Below are 12,020 nucleotides of genomic sequence, written 5' to 3'. Positions count from 1 at the left end.
CGATAACCTGTTAATCGGCTTTCTGTCGCCGACGATCTTTGTCGCGATTTGAGCAGTAATTTGTTATTCAGTACCAAGGTATCTTGCTCAATCGCGTCAGTTGCGTTGCTTCGTAAACTCCCACAGTTTTATACCAATTTGAGAAACTTATCGTTCGCGATGAACGAAAAGAATGGCATTGGAGACTCTGAACCGAAACAGAGCCAGCGCCAGGGAGAACCTGCACCTGAGCTGCCGGTCGGACGTGCGTATGCTGTCGAACTAGCGGTCGGTAAAGCGTTAAGTCGACTGTACCTTTTCTTTTCTTTGTTTAACGATACAATCCGTCAAAGTACGAGTCAATCGTACCGTAATTCGTAATGCGATATTACGTAAATCGACGATATACCGGCGATTAGCGCGTATTATAAATCAGCTTCGACGCCCACTCTGCGATTCGCGCGGTAAATTTTCAGATAAATCGGAGATTTATGAACGCGGAGAGTCGATAGACCGAGAAATTTTTGAGGGTGAAACGCGTTCGACTATGTGGAACGCTACGCGTTCGGATTTATCCCTTTCGGTATTCTTCGCTACAGAGGACGATGATGATAAGGGGCAATTGATATTTTACGGTTCAAAGAAGTTCTCTGTAATGAATGCGCGCAATAGGCTGTGGGAAGAGGATGTGTAGGCTTGTACGGGGGTGTTTCGTAGGTGGGATTTATATTACGTGTAGGATGGTGTCTGACAAGGTCTGCAGCGTGGTTTGTACATAGGGAAAACAATCTTTCACGAGTAATTAAATTTTTACGCGCGGTAGTAAATTGTTTGACGTATGAAACATGGGAATAGTGGAAAGTATTAGGTTGTCCGGGAAGTGTCTTTCTTTATACAAACGTGAAACATAATCTGTCAAACGTTGTGATTTTTATCTTGATAAAACGAAATGGATCGTACGTAATTCGATAACTAAATGTTAAACTGCGTTTATTAACAATATCAAAAAGATCGTGAAAATAAATTATATTGCGGAAAATTTCGGGTCGTAAACCGATCTTCTATACGCGTCTGACATTTCGAAATCACGGAACAATGGGTAACATTTACTTCGTTCGATGTCACGATTCAGTCTTCTCTAACTTAATCTGTAACATCAGGGTGTTAAAGTTAAATCCTCTCAGCCATCCCTCAACGTTTCCCACCGCGAATCGGTGCTGTACAAAATAGATTATCACGCTGTTTTATCGCAATTTACGTTAACGATAAATTTGCATCCTCGTTGAATGCAAACTCATCTTACTTCGCGTTGTTGATAACGGATATCGTGTATTTGTAGTATTAAAATACGTTCTACGAAGATTATAATTTTCGCACAGACGTACGCAGGAAATTTGCTCGCGTACTGTATCTTTACCTTCTAAATATTTGACCGATACTATATTTTCGAAATACAACGTTCGCGACGTAGCTATTTACAAATGGACGATAAACTACGTGGTTTATGGTTGGTGTAGTAGTTTTCTCCAATAAATTAGCCTCATACGTGAAATACATATTTCAACCGTATGGAAGTTTGCGACTTCGTTAGCCTCAATGTGTATGTTACGATCGTATGATCGTCATCGAATCGCGAAGAAAGAGATTATTATTCGCAGACTTTCCATCAGTCTGTATTCTACGATGCAACTTGTTCTGGAAGATTTAGACAAACAACTGTACTCAATTTTGTTATCTGCCACTGTTTGACCGACCGATAGAAACTCGTTTGAAATTTGACGAAACATAAATTACCTTCTCTCAATGTCTATCCTTATGTGTTTGTATGCATACTTATCGTAATTCCAAGGAACCATAGAACGAGCTTGGTGTATGAGAAACAACCGTACTCAATTTTATTATTTGCCATTGTTTGAGCGACCGATAGAAACTCGATTGAAATTTGACAAAATATAAATTACCTTCTCTCAATGTCTATCCTTATGTGTTTGTATGCATACTTATCGTAATTCCAAGGAACCATAGAACGAGCTTGGTGTATGAGAAACAACCGTACTCAATTTTATTATTTGCCATTGTTTGAGCGACCGATAGAAACTCGATTGAAATTTGACAAAATATAAATTACCTTCTCTCAATGTCTATCCTTATGTGTTTGTATGCATACTTATCGTAATTCCAAGGAACCATAGAACGCACTTGGTGTATGCGAAACAACCGTACTCAATTTTATTATTTGCCATTGTTTGACCGACCGATAGAAACTCGTTTGAAATTTGACAAAATATAAATTACCTTCTCTCGATGTCTATCCTTATGTGTTTGTATGCATACTTATCGTAATTCCAAGGAACCATAGAACGCACTTGGTGTATGCGAAACAACCGTACTCAATTTTATTATTTGCCATTGTTTGACCGACCGATAGAAACTCGTTTGAAATTTGACAAAATATAAATTACCTTCTCTCGATGTCTATCCTTATGTGTTTGTATGCATACTTATCGTAATTCCAAGGAACCATAGAACGCACTTGGTGTATACGAAACAACCGTACTCAATTTTATTATTTGCCATTGTTTGACCGACCGATAGAAACTCGTTTGAAATTTGACAAAATATAAATTACCTTCTCTCGATGTCTATCCTTATGTGTTTGTATGCATACTTATCGTAATTCCAAGGAACCATAGAACGAGCTTGGTGTATGAGAAACAACCGTACTCAATTTTATTATTTGCCATTGTTTGACCGACCGATAGAAACTCGTTTGAAATTTGACAAAATATAAATTACCTTCTCTCGATGTCTATCCTTATGTGTTTGTATGCATACTTATCGTAATTCCAAGGAATCATAGAACGCACTTGGTGTATGCGAAACAACCGTACTCAATTTTATTATTTGCCATTGTTTGACCGACCGATAGAAACTCGTTTGAAATTTGACAAAATATAAATTACCTTCTCTCAAAGTCTATCCTTATACGTTTGTATGCATACTTATCGTAATTCCAAGGAACCATAGAACGAACTTGGTGTATGAGAAACCCTGCTTATCAGCACCTGTTACTGTAAAGTAACCAAAGTACTGAAACACTCGCGAATGGTCGCGCATGGTCGTTAAATTGAACTAGAGAATATGAACGAAACGCCAATTTCCAAGATTTCGTACGACAGAATCGTTCTATTTTAAGAAACGGTATATTTACAAGATTATATTTTATACCCTGGACTATGTAATTTTATCGTAGTTGATGTCTCTTTGGTATAAAGAAAGCGCGGTGTGCTCGCGACAAACTGAGAAAATCGTCACCTTCCACTTGACGCATCGATTTGCGAGAACGAGCGGCCCGTAATCGTGAAAAGTCTCCATCTGGTCCTTGAATCGGTGCCATTCTACAATTTCAATCGCGTTGCAGTTGTTGAAATTTCAAGGCTACCGAGTCGCATCGACGTACACACAGTGTTTCGTTCGCTCGACGAGATGGCAATACGGTCCGACACGAATCGCTCGAATCATCGATTTTTTACCCATCTTACGAAATTTTTCGCTATTTCGATCATTTTTACGTTGTTATCCACGATATCATCGAATCTTCGTGACAACACGACGATCGATAATTTCGTATTTTACGTCGTAGAAGCCGCGACGACCAAGTTTGGATCGGATTTGTTCAATCAAGTTGCGATCATTTCTTCTTTTTTTTTTTTTTTTGTGATTGTGGTCTTTCTTTATGACTGGACGATATTATTATTTTTGTCGTTCTTATACGCTATGTCTGTTTCGCTGAAAAACGTTGGAACGTCTCTTAAACCACTCAGTACACGGAGAAATGTTCATAATGAAAGTTGTTGGCTATGCGCGGAGACATTTTATATACGGTATAAATAAGTTTTTTCTGCACGACGTGAAGTTGTTGAAGAGACGTCTGTCAGCGCTTTTGCTATGCAGAATATTTTAAGTGTAATCAACGGACTTTAAATATACTATCCCTGTGTAAAAAAGTTCGCTATGAAACGTAGCAGTAGCAAGGTAGCTAGAAACATCTAAGGTAGTGCAAACATACACGTACAAACACACAGCGTATAAAGTTGTTGTTGTATAAATATAAAATACCTGAGAAAGTCAAATCAATTTAATATGACGTAGAAATGTCAATTTAATATGATGCAACGGTTAATAAGAGTTCTGCTTTATTGATAAAAGCAAGATATGTAGCGAGCAAGGAAGATATTACGAGGGAAAATTATATACATATTTCGTAAATAGAAGCCTATTTTTGTGCTGATATTTCGAGAAAATATTTATCATTTATATTACATTGATGTACATTTATATCGTTTGAGAAACGACAGAATATCGCCAGATTGTACTCGTACGGTAGATACAGTCGTGTAATTATCATTAATCATTAATTTACCGCGATTAATCCTCGAAGAGATATTACTTCATCTCATAACCATTTTTATCAAGAATTATCGACATACTAATGAAGATAGAATTGCCACTCGATGTCCGTTGAATAATTATAAAATCACAAATTAGCGCAATTACAACAGCTACTCAGAGAAAAATTGTTTTTTCTGATAATCACTAATAATAGAGAAACATTTTTCCTTGTCTGTAAAGAAAACGCGCTGCATTAAAATTTATCGCGGTCAATGAAGATAGCAATACGTTGTCATATTTTTGAAGGTATTTATTTAGCTTATTTTTCTGTTTGCATGCGTAATACTATCGAAGCTAAATAACGTTCATTTTTCGTACAGCTGTAAAAAGCTGAAATTTGAAACGCATGCTCATTTCAAAAACTTGACAATTTTCTATTGGAGATAATCGTTGGTTTAGCCGAGGTGAAATTTGAAAAAATACTTTTTTATGTGACAACTGTGACGACAACTATAAAGATTAAAAAAGTAAAAAATAAAACATACGGATTAAACAAATTTTTTTAAAAATGATTTTTATTAGAAAATCCACTACAGGGAAGAAAGTAATTTTCTTAATCAGGTATCATTATGCAATAGAATGTAATAATAAGATACAGAGAAAAGCTGTACATGTTAAGCTGTAATTACACAATAGGGTATTGTCCGATTGCTGGACTTTATTTATTTCATTTTGTATTTTTTATTTTATTACCAAAAATAGAAACATAACCAGCTCGCGGATTAGTTCAATTCCAAGATTTTCAGATTTAAATGGTACGATGCATTTTTTAGACGCGATTCGATACATTTTTTAATTCTCTACAGAGGAGTATACAAGTACTTGATTTGAAAAATGATTAGTTTAAAAGATATCTTAAATTTAACTTTTTTTTATTTTATTTTATTTTATTTCTTTCATTCTTTTTTTATTTTGTTTTATTTTTTTTATTCTTTTTTTTTATTTTGTACTTTATAATTTGTCCAGCTGGACATTAAATTTAATATTGTAGGACTTGTGTGAATGGGAAGGAAGGATAAGAGAGAGTTAACAAGTTTTTAAGCTTTCATTAGTTTTTATTCACAAACAGTCTTGACTAAGAATACACAATTCAGTACTAATACATATAGAAAAATACAAATATCCACATAAAACTGTACATACAACCATACATACAAAACCATACATACAGAACCATACATACAAAACTATACATACAAAACTATACATACAAAACTATACATACAAGAATTATTATACATAGAAAAAAAGAGTCTGGCAAGAGTAGCGATTATTGGGGATCGACGTATCCCAGCTCCAACCAATGTGCCCCCATGTCTTTGGGCGATTGTTCCGACTCCAAGTCCAACAGCAACCTCGCGGTCAATTCTTCTCCTGGAGAAGGGTTGATGTCCATCAGGCATCCTGTCCGTTTCAGCATGGTGACTTGCGCCACACGGTGTTTCAGCGCTTTCTCCGCTTGGTCCCGCACGCCTAGCAGGCGGATCTTCTTGGCCCATGGTGCCATCGACGCAAATTTGCGTGGCAGCAAACGGATCGAACTGAGGGTTTGCTGGGTTTCTATCCCCCAGTCGATTAAAAAGACGGTGTAACCCGTCGTCGTTTGTTGTAAAAGTACACCTCTGTCCCAGAAAGTGGCTTTTTCAAAATTTGCTAGCACGGCGACTAGCATGCCTGGCTTCAAACTCTTCGCCTTCGGCAAGTACCCATTGGGATGCTGCAGCATCTCCGAATTGAGCGTTTGGGTTATCTTCGGCCATCCAGTCAAACGGACCCACATGGTGGTAAGTGATTCGACTCGAACCACCTGGACGGGAACTCCTTCTCGGAACCGATCGTTTATCCTTTGTAAAATTTCCATATTTTACAAGTTTTCGAAAAATTTTCGAATGTTAATGTTGGACTAGACCGATCTGCGTAGTTTACGCGTCTAGGTCGGATGATGTTCTGGTTCTGCCGGGAATGGGAGGACCCCCTTTATATATCGGCAGCGCCGACCTTAAAGAGGACCCCCTTTAAATACCAGCAGCACCGACCTTAGAGAGAACCCCCTTTATATATCGGCAGCACCGACCTTAAAGAGGACCCCCTTTAAATACCAGCAGCACCGACCTTAGAGAGAACCCCCTTTATATATCGGCAGCACCGACCTTGAAGAGGACCCCCTTTAAATATCAGCAGCACCGACCTCGGAGAGATACTCGGTCGCCGTTTAAACTAAACGCACGTTTTCGTTTGTCTCGTTTCACGCTTTTCTTATTCTCGCAATATTTTATAACAGTGTTAACAATATATACAGGCAGAATATATATATAATGTATTTTTTATACACAAGTGTCAGATATCAATTATTGTTTTCCGTTAAAATAAATATACCATTATTAGATGCTCTTTTTAATATGCCGATCCACATCCTTGCAATATTTTACAATTTTCAATCTAAAAACGTCGCTAGAAAATTGAAAACGAAGAATAATTTGCTACGATACCGAAACAGACTCGGATCACTGTAATATACAAAATATGAAATGAAAAAATTGCATATAATTTTTTATGGAATTATCTAATAAAATATAAAATAACGTGGTATGAAAGTAACATGGAATTAGGGTAAATAATCTCGTAAAATACAAACTATACGTTATTCGGAAAAAGAGTTTCAGATAGAATTTTTCCTATTTCGAGAGAGCTATCTAGCCATGGTCGTAGATCTTTTCCAGGCTCATCCGAGACTCCAGGGTGGTCTTTGTTTTTGTAAATGGCATGATACATTTTTTTAGACGCGATTCGATGCATTTTTTAATTCTCTACAGAGGAGTATACAAGTACTTGAATTGAAAAATGATTAGTTTAAGAGATATCTTAAATTTAACTTTTTTTTATTTTATTTTATTTTATTTCTTTTATTCTTTTTTATTTTGTTTTATTTTTTTTATTCCTTTTTTTTATTTTGTACTTTATAATTTGTCCAGCTGGACATTAAATTTAATATTGTAGGACTTGTGTGAATGGGAAGGAAGGATAAGAGAGAGTTAACAAGTTTTTAAGCTTTCATTAGTTTTTATTCACAAACAGTCTTGACTAAGAATACACAATTCAGTACTAATACATATAGAAAAATACAAATATCCACATAAAACTGTACATACAACCATACATACAAAACCATACATACAGAACCATACATACAAAACTATACATACAAAACTATACATACAAAACTATACATACAAGAATTATTATACATAGAAAAAAAGAGTCTGGCAAGAGTAGCGATTATTGGGGATCGACGTATCCCAGCTCCAACCAATGTGCCCCCATGTCTTTGGGCGATTGTTCCGACTCCAAGTCCAACAGCAACCTCGCGGTCAATTCTTCTCCTGGAGAAGGGTTGATGTCCATCAGGCATCCTGTCCGTTTCAGCATGGTGACTTGCGCCACACGGTGTTTCAGCGCTTTCTCCGCTTGGTCCCGCACGCCTAGCAGGCGGATCTTCTTGGCCCATGGTGCCATCGACGCAAATTTGCGTGGCAGCAAACGGATCGAACTGAGGGTTTGCTGGGTTTCTATCCCCCAGTCGATTAAAAAGACGGTGTAACCCGTCGTCGTTTGTTGTAAAAGTACACCTCTGTCCCAGAAAGTGGCTTTTTCAAAATTTGCTAGCACGGCGACTAGCATGCCTGGCTTCAAACTCTTCGCCTTCGGCAAGTACCCATTGGGATGCTGCAGCATCTCCGAATTGAGCGTTTGGGTTATCTTCGGCCATCCAGTCAAACGGACCCACATGGTGGTAAGTGATTCGACTCGAACCACCTGAACGGGAACTCCTTCTCGGAACCGATCGTTTGTCCTTTGTAAAATTTCCATATTTTACAAGTTTTCGAAAAATTTTCGAATGTTAATGTTGGACTAGACCGATCTGCGTAGTTTACGCGTCTAGGTCGGATGATGTTCTGGTTCTGCCGGGAATCGGAGGACCCCCTTTATATATCGGCAGCACCGACCTTGGAGAGGACCCCCTTTATATATCGGCAGCGCCGACCTTAAAGAGGACCCCCTTTAAATACCAGCAGCACCGACCTTAGAGAGAACCCCCTTTATATATCGGCAGCACGGACCTTAAAGAGGCCCCCCTTTAAATACCAGCAGCACCGACCTTAGAGAGAACCCCCTTTATATATCGGCAGCACCGACCTTAAAGAGGACCCCCTTTAAATATCAGCAGCACCGACCTCGGAGAGATACTCGGTCGCCGTTTAAGCTAAACGCACGTTTTCGTTTGTCTCGTTTCACGCTTTTTTTATTCTCGCAATATTTTATAACAGTGTTAACAATATATACAGACAGAATATATATAATGTATTTTTTATACACAAGTGTCAGATATCAATTATTGTTTTCCGTTAAAATAAATATACCATTATTAGATGCTCTTTTTAATATGCCGATCCACATCCTTACAATATTTTACAATTTTTAACCTGATAATGTCGCTAGAAAATTGAAAACGAAGAACAATTTGAAAAGCACTAGCTCGCTTGAGTGTGAAAATTGTGACGTGGGTCTATGTGACTTGTCCTGCTTTAAAATATATCACACTCAATTGTATTATTAATTATTAAAGTAAATTATTAAAGTTCAAGTATATGCATCGTACCTTTAAGAAAAATTATCATTTAATTATCGAATGTACTTGCGTAGAGAACGGCATTATCCGTCACATATCGCAGTGCTGTATCGTTTACGCGTAATTCGCGTCAAACTCTGCCCTACGAAGGAACATCCCCGCACAAAATTCAATCGTACCTAAGACGTTATACCGATCCTTTGCAAGTTTTCTTCAAAGAGATACGCGATACGACTTGTTGGATCGAAGGGTTTCTTTTCTTCTTTCTTTTCTCCTCCTCTTTTTCTATTTGCTCCTTTGTTTCTCTTTGGTCGTCGCTAGTTTTCGTTTTAGTGGCAAAGAGAAATAGTTGGAACGAATTTGATTTGCAGAGTTTAAACTCGGCTCTTCGCCGATATCCGATTCGTAGTCTGGTGATTGACAATTATTGGAATGGTGAAAAACACGTTGTATTTCATGTATTTTATGGAAGACTGCTTTTTAAATTCAATATATACGAAATTCCCATAACCTCTCGTATCGGATAGATGGAATTTTATATATATTTCAGTTTTCTTAATTGTATAAATACGAAAGTTTTTATTTTGTTACTTTGTCTTCTCTGGATTATGAATTAGTCCGAAACTCTTTCCGACAACTTCTCTTCGCGAAATAAAAAATTCCTTGCTATAGAAAATCGTAGAAAATAAAATTCCTATATTAATCCTCTTTCGTTATCAATTAAAATTTCGTTATCGAGTAAAAATTTATATTTTATTAAATTCCTTAAAAAATCGGAACAAACTTTCCGGACAACCAATATTATATCTAATATATCGATAACGGTTTCGTATTATTCGAACGTGTAATGTAAAAATATAATCGTAACATTTCGTTCATAGTATCCATTGCTTCTTTTACCGTTTTATTTAACAGTAGTTAACATTGCTATCTCGAAATCTCGAGATTGAAATTTTGAACTAGCATCTCGAAATTGATTTTAAGTCACACAGAAGTATTTGTTTTCTCTTGAAAAAATTTGACGCTTGTCACACGTGCAGTACTGTTTACGAGAAGTCTCCGATTTACCACAGCGAAGAGAATACTGCGTTTCGCGCGTTGAAGTTTCAAAGAATCGAACGAAGTGCAACGTCGAGGATAGTGCAACGCGTGTGACACGATTCTGCAAGGGTCAAACGACGAACGAAACTGTTAGCAGCGTGTTACTATCGGCCCATCATCTTGTTACCTGTTTCTCTCGTTTATAGTAACGTAAAGACGCTTGGCGCCGAAGTACGATCGATCTGGAAATTAACGTTCTTACCGAAGCTTTACCTTGGCCGATATATTGGCTGGCGTTACGGAACACCACCGGCCATCGTTTCAAGTGCATACACGGAAAAAAGAAACTTTGCAATTGCGTGCCGCTAATTCGCGGTGACTAAGTCGTTGATTCGTAAGAGTTGAATTACACAGACGAAGGCAATGGTTTGACAGACTTTCCTGTCAGGCTTGATTCATCACGTAGCGGCTACAAACAGTAGGAAAAAGTTTATTCGGATTTGCATTTCTACTCGACGTATATTTATTGAATTATATAGGTGCCATTTTCTTCCATAATCTTTCTCCATCTTTCACGTAATAATTCGAATGTAATTGCATGCCGTCGGAACGTCTCAGGTTTTTCGGGGAAAAATGTTTCCAAGTGATTTTTCACGTCGATCGAATTCCTTGAAAATCGGAACGAACTTTCCGAGCGATCCAATATTTGCTTATTTCCAACCGAAACAATTACCAATAAATATTATTTATGCCATTAAACTACTCCGAAAGTTATTCTACGTACTCTTTGTGTCTTCTCTATATCTCGCACTCGTCTCTACTTACACCAAAAATATTTACACGTATTTTTATTTCCCACTCGAGCCTTTCATTATCAGCTTGTGCGTTTAAACAAACATAAAAATAGCGGCGATAGCGGACGCGTAAAAATGTCGCGGGACAAGTAGAAATCGGAAAATATGCGAAACATCGCCAATGAATTAAACGCGAAATATACATTTTATATTATTTACAATTTTCTATATCGATATATCTTATCTCCTATTCTTATTGCATGAACGTTTTTCTCCACGTCCCTTCGTCTCGCGCAATTTACCACCAACGGTGATAAATCGTTACGGATACGCGTCGTTCGGCGTCTGTGTAAATAAGAATTTCGATCAAATATACGTAGAAACGTATGGTACTTGAGAAGAATAACTTCATTAACGCGATGTGTTAATTGCATCGTCTTTCGTCCGTCTCGGGGATTTCTCGTCGCGCGATTAACGCTCACCTGTTACGAGCTCGCGAGAAAAAGAGGCAGATCGATGGCTGGAGAACCGGTGCGGCTCGACCTCGGGGGCCGCGTTTTCCATCGGCTTCGTGGAAAAACTACGGTCACCGGGGCGCATCCATTCGGCAACCCTGACCTTTGTTCGCGTCGAGAGCGAGAAAATTACGCGAGGAAGCATGGTAATTCACGTGTCGCCTTCTGTTTTAACGTTCGGATTGCTTCGGGTTTCTCGTTCGGCGGGTTTCAGCCTCTCGTTTCGCTGGCGTTGGTAATTTTACGCCGCGACACGCGTATTCACCTTCGCGCGATCAGCTGTTTCTCGCTCTGTCGTGTCAATCGCGTGCCACAGCGATTACGTTCGCGCTGAATGATCGTCGTTTCTCGATCGTCCAGACATTTTTCAATTGCCAATGCTGTAATACGATACGTAAGTGTTTGAACGGTTTACGCGTATTGTTTTATCCGTTTTTATAAATGTTCGTCAAAGCCAACCGTTATTAAAATCTCGGTTTAACGAAGAAACGATCGTTGGAATGGGAAACGAATCGCTACGAAGCATACACGGAGGGGGCTGTTAGAGCGAAAGGTTTTATAACGAGCGAATCGTACAGTGAACGAGTTTTATCGGTAAAATAAAGGTTTACT

At 38.1% G+C, this 12,020-nt stretch overlaps 2 protein-coding genes across 2 annotated transcripts in view; one reads left to right on the top strand and one right to left on the bottom strand.

Moving 5' to 3' along the window:
• Positions 1 to 8,455, bottom strand: part of LOC126866682 (uncharacterized) — a 39,446-nt gene extending 30,991 nt beyond the window's left edge. Inside the window, exons 1-2 of the mRNA XM_050620557.1 lie at positions 8,436 to 8,455; positions 6,430 to 6,467 (exon numbers count right to left, since the gene is read on the bottom strand). The gene's annotated coding sequence lies outside the window, so the exon portion shown is untranslated. The remainder of the gene's footprint in view (positions 1 to 6,429; positions 6,468 to 8,435) is intronic.
• The window catches only part of LOC126866683 (PRL-1 phosphatase), a 93,254-nt gene that overhangs the window by 45,830 nt on the left and 35,404 nt on the right, over positions 1 to 12,020 (top strand). The gene's annotated exons all lie outside the window — the stretch shown is intronic.

Source organism: Bombus huntii, chromosome 6, assembly GCF_024542735.1.
Source record: "Bombus huntii isolate Logan2020A chromosome 6, iyBomHunt1.1, whole genome shotgun sequence".
NCBI lineage: Eukaryota > Metazoa > Arthropoda > Insecta > Hymenoptera > Apidae > Bombus > Bombus huntii.
Note: the sequence above shows the minus strand (reverse complement) of the source record. Positions and strands in the feature narration are given on the sequence as shown.